Below are 8823 nucleotides of genomic sequence, written 5' to 3' on the forward strand. Positions count from 1 at the left end.
GCCGCTAGAATTCCCCTGGCTCCTGCCGGTAGCTGTAGCTGGGTGCTGCAGCTACTTGGGTGTCCCTTTCCTCTCTCATCAAACCCAGCACAACCCTTGCTGGGTTATTCTGTGACTGAACCCTAGTGATGCACCCAGTGGCCAGGAAGGGAGTTGGGAACAGATCCCGGGGGACGCTGTCTTAAGGGAGAAGGCAAGGGAGGACTACTAGCTCCTAATAGGGCGGGGAGTTCACGTCTGCAGGCTCAGACAGTTCCGGGAATTTGGGAATGAAAGATTTTCAGGGACATCAATGCTGATTTCTCCATCCAGTGGGTTAACATCCCATTGTTTCCCAACAAAAGCGTTGGCCGTGTTATGGCAGACTGGCCTTAGTTGGGAGTTGAACATTCTTTGAATCTCAGATACTCTGATAATTAAAACCCACCTTGTTCTTCAGCGTTCTTTGTTGTCCTACTGCAGGAGAGAGTCTCTTGGCAACCAAGGAAGCTCTCTGGCTTTCACTGTTGGCTTTCAATGACCTATTAATCACTCTCAGCCTTTTGTTATCTTTTTCTGGAGGAACAATCACTGTAGCCATCCAATCTCACTGTCATCATAGTGCCTATTTCCTCCATAATTTTCAAATGCCTGATATACTGGGTACACTAGTGTATTCCCTTCCTCGGTATACTATCCCACTTTACCACGAGTGAAAGTTTTAACAATTGAACCACCACCTTGAGGCAGGGACTATCTGCTCCACTACCACTAGATGGGATCCTCAATGCCAACTTGGTCGTAAGAGATTCAGCTCCCAAACTCTATCTTATTCCTACTCGTTCTGACCACTCTTGCTACCGTCACAGGCTGAACATCCCAGGAAGTAGACTCTGAGACCAAGTTTAGTGTACAGTATGTTTATTACGTCATGGTGTCTTTGGGATCAACACATGTGGATAGGGTGACAAATTCATCCTGGTTTCCCCGGGACACTTTTGGTTTTAGCACTGAAAACCCAGCATTCTGGGAACTCTCTCAGTCCTTGGAAAACCACAGCAGTTAGTAACCCTACTTGTGGAGGGAGAGGCAGAAGCAGGATTGAGCAGAGGGAGAAATAAAGCTGTACTACAGGCCTAATGGCCTCCGCTGACCCCATGGAGACAAAATTCTAGAATTAAATTGGTCCATCAGACATGTCCAGCGTCAGGCTGAAATGGCCAGGCCTTTGTCCTCCTGCTTCCTCAGTCACTGGACACGGGCTGCCCCAGGGAGAGCATGGCCTTGGGTGAGAACAATCTCTGTTCTCTGCAGCTGAGACAATCTCTGAATGGGATTGACAGCTAAAGGCTATTGACAGCACTCCAAGTCTTTCCATGAAAAGGGATCTGGCTGGTGCATTCCTCTGTCCAGTGCAAATGTATATAGACATATTCTTACACGTGCACAGATCATCGGTGGAGGGACGCACCAGACATTGGTAACAGTGGTTGCCTCCAAAGAGAGGAAGTAGGTAGGTGACCTGGAGAATGGAGTGGGGAGAAGAATTATTCTAAGAATATGCTGCTTTGTACATTTTGAATTTTTCTATCATGTTAAATGTATATGTACATTACAAACATGAATTTAAGGTGAAGAATCTACTCAATACATAAATAAACATGGAAATAATTAAGAAATAATTCAGAACCTAAGGATGTAAACTCTTTTTTTTAAATGCATTTTTTTGTCCAGATATTTATTGAGCACCTATTATGTGCCAGAATCCAGAAGATCCCAAATGAAAAATATAAAAAACCCTTGTTCTTATGGATCTAAAAGTTTATCACATCCCTCATTAACCAAATAGGGTAAAAAAATACTTACATTCTACCACGTTTATGCTCTTATTTTTCAATTTAAACACAGCTAGATAGGTAGAATAAGATGAATAGTTATATTAATTAATGAGTTTGTTATGGGATTGCCTCCTAGTTTTAAGTAAAATCTGAATAATATACCCTCCAACACAGGGCTAAAGAACATTCAGATTGTTTTAGCTTTAACTTTACCCTTCAACATTAATGCCTATATTTCTGTTTCTTCCTTTCCCTCATTGTTCCCCCCACATCATCTTTTTATGTAAATTTTTATATGGTCCTCAATCCTTTTCAGAATGAGTGTGGGTATATATGAATAAAATATAAATGCTGTAACACCATATGTATGTTCCTGAAGAATCCATGCTGTGCTAAAAATAATAAGGCGTATGGGATCGACATGGCCGAGGCAGACCAAAAAATTAATAGGACTATGTAACCAGGACACCAATAAAAACAACAATGTTACTAATAAAAATGTGCATGCAGTTAGTTATCTTCCGGGTTTGCATCTAGCATCACTGTTAATCATTGGCTTCTTTATAATTCCGAGGGTTGTGGTTCCTCCTTTAAGATGTAGGTCTTAGAGGGCGTTTGTTTCTTAAAGACTCTATTTTCATCCAATTTAGAAATCTGATTCTGTCTGAAACTGTCTTCATTAATCCATTATTTGACATAAGGGGAAGTGTCTTCTTAGTGTCTTTATCCAGACCTGCCCCAGACAGGTGAACAAGAGTGAAAACACTTGAGGGCTTGTGAAGCTACTAAATCGGCTTTTTTTTTTTCAATAAAGAATACATTTCTGGTACATGTTGGGTGGCAGATGGGCACTGGACTTATTAGGGGGATCACGTCATATACTGTGTGGATGCCTGACCACTGTACTATGCACCTAAAGCTGAAGCTGAATAATATTGAATGGCAGCTGTAATTAAATACATATGTATGTATTTCAATAAATTAATTAAATAAACGTATATAAATATAGATTTACATAGAAATATATGTATATATTTAATTATACATATACGTATATGGTTATGGGATGTAAAGTACAGCATAGGGAAGATAGTCAATGGTATTATAATAACTATATACGATGTCAGAGGGGTAGTAGACTGGGGAGGTTATCACTTTGTGAGGGGTGTAAATGTCTAACTATTACATTGCTTTGTACACCTGAAACTAAAAACAAAGAAAGAAACTTTTGCAGATTTTCAGCTTGCCACCCAAAGTTTTCATATTTTTTCAAGTTTTCTCAATTGTGAGAGCATGCGCTGATTGCTCTAACATAATGCGCTGAGAAAAAATGTGTAGGAACCAACACAACTTCCAGCTGTACCAATATACCAACATCATTTATCTATGCATCAATTCTGCATGAAGTAATGTGCCTAAAGGGCTGCTGTCTCACCAATCTTAATGTGAGTCAGCCTTTTATTTCATACAGTTGCATAGCTTCTACTTCAGGCCTTGTTATCAGTTAAGACTGTTACTATGAAAGAACCCATCTCAAAATAATTTAAGTAAAAAAAGGAAAGTGTGTTAGTTCATCCCTTCCGACTCCGAAGGCTGAAGCTGAATCCAACAGCACTGCTGGATCCATGTACTGAAACTCACTTTTTCAGTAGACAATTCTCTATTAGAATTCTCTATTTCTATAGCTGCTTTTTCTGCTTCTCTTTGTATGTTGGTTTCATTCTCTTCATCCAGAGACAGGTTTTCTCTGTGTGGCCGAGAGTGGAAGAAGGGCCTTGACACTTCTGAGTCAGGAACCTCATACTTGTAACCACCCCTGTGGGCAGGGGACTGGTACGATTGGCCAGCCTGGGTCATATGCTTATGATTGGAGCCAGAGGACAGGCAGCACACGGTGATTGACAGCATTCCAGAACTTCATGGAATGGGGGGCGTTGGGTGAAAGTGGGTCTAATGAATGAGGGGAGCTGGGCAGACTCCAACAACAGTTGATCACTACATATCTCCCAATACCCAAGTACTAAAGAAGTACTGAGTATAAAAGTAGCTGAAATTAGGAATTACAAGATCCTTAGGAAACAGCCAAAAAATGGAAGTTTAAGTGATTCTGTTCAAGGTCAGTGTTAAAATATTAAAAATGCTCACACGCTGAGAATATAGGCATCAGGAGAGAAAGTATAAGTCGGGACAAAAGAGTAAAAGTATAAAACAAAGACATATGTTTAAAGAATAAAAAGGGAAACAAGAAAAAGGGAAAAGGGGAACAAAAGTAATAGAGCAACTAAAATCTCCCTAATTAAGAATGGATGGGCAGAAAGAATTGAAATAAAAGGCAAACTAGTAGGAAAGCCTCAGTCCCCGAGTGTAAAAGCATTAAGAAAGATTATGAGTGATAATAGAAGCTTTAATATAATGGGAATTCGGTTTACGGTAAAATTTTCATTTCATATTAGAACTATAGGTGGTGATTTACCTCTTAAGTAAATAAGAAACATGCCTGAAGAATATGTGAATGGCATTGAATGATTGAAGATTAACAGCTAGAAGTAGTAAGGCCTGGGTTAAAATCACTTTTTTGTAAGCTTCATGAGTCACAATCACTGTAAATGCTAAATGGTAATTCTTATGAAGTTACCTGGGGCAAAAATAATATCCTTCACAAGGCCAGCTTTCACAACACAGCATGGTTTTAACAATGTCGTTCTAGGCTCGGAAGGGAAATCAGCAACTTGAAGTGAGAGTTCAATTTTGCTTTCTGGATAAAAAGGGGCAAAAGAGAAAATTACAATAGGTTCTGAAACTCAGGAAAATGAGAGAAGATGCCTTTTTCAGAAAATTTCTATAAAAAGGACTCATGGATTGCTGACAGAACATTGATAAATGTAGATCAAAATCAGTTAATTCATTCCATTGTGTGATAAAATCACTAGAGAAGCCGTGCAATTAAATTAACTGCAATAATTGCTAAAAACAAGGGAATTTAAAAGGCAGAATTATACCTGACATCCTGTAAAATGGCTTTAAAAGTGCTGTTGGAAAGTGTCACTGAGGTACAAAGCCCTTAGAGATATGAATTTAAAACAGAATCAACACATTTCTAAGTTACATGACACAGGTTATCAAGATCCCATTTCCGTGAAAAACTACTTGAACAAAGTGGAAAGGCAGAAATATGCAGGTTTCTCGGTGTGTATAAGTTCTTCTCAAGAATTGGAGAGGGAGATAGGGACATAATTGCTTCTTTAATATCTTAATACTCTAACATTTTGATGTTAATCATCTCTATAAATAGTTACAATGTTTTATTAAACAGAGTTTTAGTAAAATGTCAGAGAATATACTTGAAATTGACATAAGGAATGAAAACAGATAAATCAAGCTGAAAATGTCGCTATGTACATTATCATGAACAATGTAAAAACTTACCAATCCAATGCATAGACCTGCCTTTGCGGAGAGGTATTTGCTCATCCAGGCTGGGCAAATGCCGCAGAATTTAGAGCCAAAGGCCTAGGACAAATTCCCCCCTCTACCACTCAACAGCATCGTGCAGGTTAGTCTTTCTGAACCTAGGATTTTCATTTGTAACATGGGTGCTTATTCAAAAAACAAACATTTCTGATAATCTACTACTAAATGTGGGCATGGGGCGATGGAAATTGAGAGCACATGGCCGTGGTTCTCCAGAAGCTTGTATTGTTTGGAAGATGGTGATAACACTGCAATCACAGGATTGTTGAGAAGTTGACTAGAAGAGTGAAAGTGTTTGCTAAACTACAGATTTTATGCAATTATTATTATAGTTAGTGAATAAAATTATTAAGTATGTTAATAGGAAGACTCATTAAAAAGAAATAAAGACATTCAACAGATACCAGATAAGCTTGCTCTTTCTTTCTCCTTCCTTCCCTCCTTCCTTCCTTGCTTCCTCCCTCCCTTCCTCCCTCCCTCCCTCCCTCCCTCCCTTCCTTCTTGCCTTTAATCTTATTCTTCCCAATCCCTTCGTGATGTAATATATTACTGATTTGTTTATTTGCAACTCCCCCTCCCACTTCGGTTCCAAAAATGGATTTAAGACTTTTCCAGTCCTATTTCATTAACTACATGACCAATTATACCCATAATATAAAAGCTAACATGACATTCATTCTTTCCAGGCACAATTCTCTCCCAGTGAAACTGGAGAAGAAAGTGAGGCTGACATTTCATTTTATTCCTAACACCTATGTGCTTTAATATTGCCAGGATGCCAAGAGTCATTCATTCAACATCTGTTGACATCTACTTACTATCCTAGGTTTGCAGCAATATCATTTGAAGGATAAAGATTGCTCACTTGGGCAGGAGCAGTCAATGCCCTGGGGATGTCGTTCTCTCACTGGTATCCTTCTTGTGGTGTCTTTCAGATCATTTATATCAAACTGATAAGCTTACAGGTGGTCTTCACTGCTTCAACTAGGGAGCCTAACATTTGACACCAACACAACAAGTGCCAACAACACAAACAAGTGCCTGCTTCAAGGGTCTGTCACACTAATGCATTGTATTTCTTTGGGATAGGGTATTTTGCTTTTCACCGTTTTTATAAAATAAGACAAGCCTTAATGGACATAAGATTTTCACACACACACACACACACACACACACACACACACACTTTTTATATTTAGAGTATGGGAAAGAAAAGTTTACTAATTGGAAGTTCAACCACACATGAGGAAAGAGAACAAATCTTAGCTAGCTGGTGAGTTCCAATCAGTGGTATTGAATGTTAAAGGTAATTAAAAGGGTGTATACCAGGTCAATATCCCTTTTCCTTATTTGTATTAAAAGTGATAGATAAAATTAAACCTGAAATCAACAATGAATATTTGAGAGACCAATGGAAAAATCTGTGGGTGATTTTAAAACACATTGTTCTAGTAGTAAATAGATGATGGCTTGATGGGAAGCCTCAAGACAAGAAAAAAGTATGACTGAGAGCCATAGGTAAACGCAATTGAAAGAATAAAAGAAACTAGGTTAAAGTCACAAATCACATGTGTAATACTGTACTTTATTTCTAATTTAAAGGGTTTTTTTTAAGGCCATTTTTAGGTTGGAGATTTCCACTTTACTCACTAGCTTTCAAACCTAAGATACAGCTGTACTATAAATCAAGAAGAAAAAAAAGACCCCTTGGTTTCACTTGCAAAGATGTGGCCCTTATTGCAATAAAAAGTATCAGGTAGGAAAATAAAAGGTACTTAGAAAAGTGAAGTGCAGAGGGTTTGCTGAGTGATCGCGGTACATTTTTCTCCTTGGGAAATTTAACGTCTGAATTTCATTTTCGTCATTTGTAAAATGGGGATAATAATACGTTCAAGGGTTATTATAAGAACTGGATGTAATGCACTGACAGGTCCTTCTCATAGTGCATGGGTTCCTAAAAGTAGAGACTGCTATGATTACTACAATTACACCTGGCCTGCGATGGCTGCCATGCTAATGACATGAATACATTCCTTTTATCCTCATAACCTTTAACTACTTCTAAATCAGAAAGTTTCAAGATCACAGAGGAGATTAATCCAGCATTGATGATAAGAATTGGCTTGTTTATTCCCCATCTTCTCAAGGCCAACAATGAAAAACTTGCAGAAGCTTATACAAGGAGGTAGTAAATGGAGAAAACCTGTATTTTTTCTTAAGTCAGGTTTATTTAATTTTCGGGAAACATACTTTGAAACAATCAAGTAACACAATTAGAGATCTGTGAGAGATGAATACTGCTTATAACCGTAAAAAAATACCTATTTCAGTCATTAGCCTCTAAAATGTGATGATTCGGCCTTTTTGAGCTTTTCCTTGGGGGCCCACTCTAAACCCTTTGGAACGTACTTTTTTCTCCTAGTAATGCCACCCCTGGGCCTTTGCCCTTTTGTCTTGCCCTTCCTTGGGGCTCACTCCAAACTCTGGAGTGTATTGTACCATTAATAATGGCCCTTGAGCCACTGCTTTCTGCCGGGACCTGTTTCTATTTCTTTGAAGTGTACTTTTTTCTTCTAATAAACTGCTTTTTCACTACTTAAAAAAAAAAAAAGTGATGATTCACTGACTATAGATTACAGATCGATGGAATGAAAACCAAATTCTCTTTCTCTTGTAGTCCTGCTTTAAAGCATCAAGGTGGAAGAATTGCTTCTCGAAAAGTGCTATCATTGTTACCAGCCCCATATCTGACCACCTTGACTAGAATTGCTGATGAGACGTGGCAGTTTTCTTTATCAAAAGCACTTGAGCAAATTGAAATATAAGATGAAATTTTCCTTAAGATTATGATTGCTTTTCTGAATTGGGACACTCTGGGGAACTAGATTATTTTGAGGTACCTCTCATAAAAGAGAGCTGGGTGGGACCAAATGGCTCTAATATCATTTGCGAAACAAATGACAGACTCTTAACTAAAATATGTTAATCCCTTATTTAATCTGAGAGTGAGTGGAATGTACTTAATGAAATAAAAGTGTTTGATCTAGATCTCTTACCAGTTTAATTCTTCATTCACAACCAACCCTTCTCCTCTTATTTAAAGAAGGAATAATTGAGAGAACAACAGTCACAAGGGTGTGTGAAGAATGCCCACTGCCCCTTTCCACAAATATGCACTGAACAGCCATGAGCCAGACACGGAGAATAAGCCAGCCCTCCCCAAGCTGGATCTGGATTCACCTTTAGACCCCAGCTCCTAGCAATCACCTGGTAGGGATCATACTCTCCTTTACATAAAAAAAAAAGTAGTAGCTAGACTTCCACCAGCTATTCCCCTACCTTGATTTCAGGCTTTGCAAATCTTTTCTGCATTTCCAGTGGTGAAGAAACATACGATCGGAGAAGTGCTCTAGTACAGTTGATATGACTGACTTGTATGACAATTACCTTGCAGATAACGAAGCGAGGGTGTTTAGGAAAGGAAGTCCAGAGTTGGACCTCATTCTTAGTATATGACACACTGTGGTGAGACCTT

This window comes from Rhinolophus sinicus, chromosome 14 (assembly GCF_057876585.1).
Source record: "Rhinolophus sinicus isolate RSI-liver-muscle chromosome 14, RSI-T2T, whole genome shotgun sequence".
NCBI classification, from domain to species: Eukaryota; Metazoa; Chordata; class Mammalia; order Chiroptera; family Rhinolophidae; genus Rhinolophus; species Rhinolophus sinicus.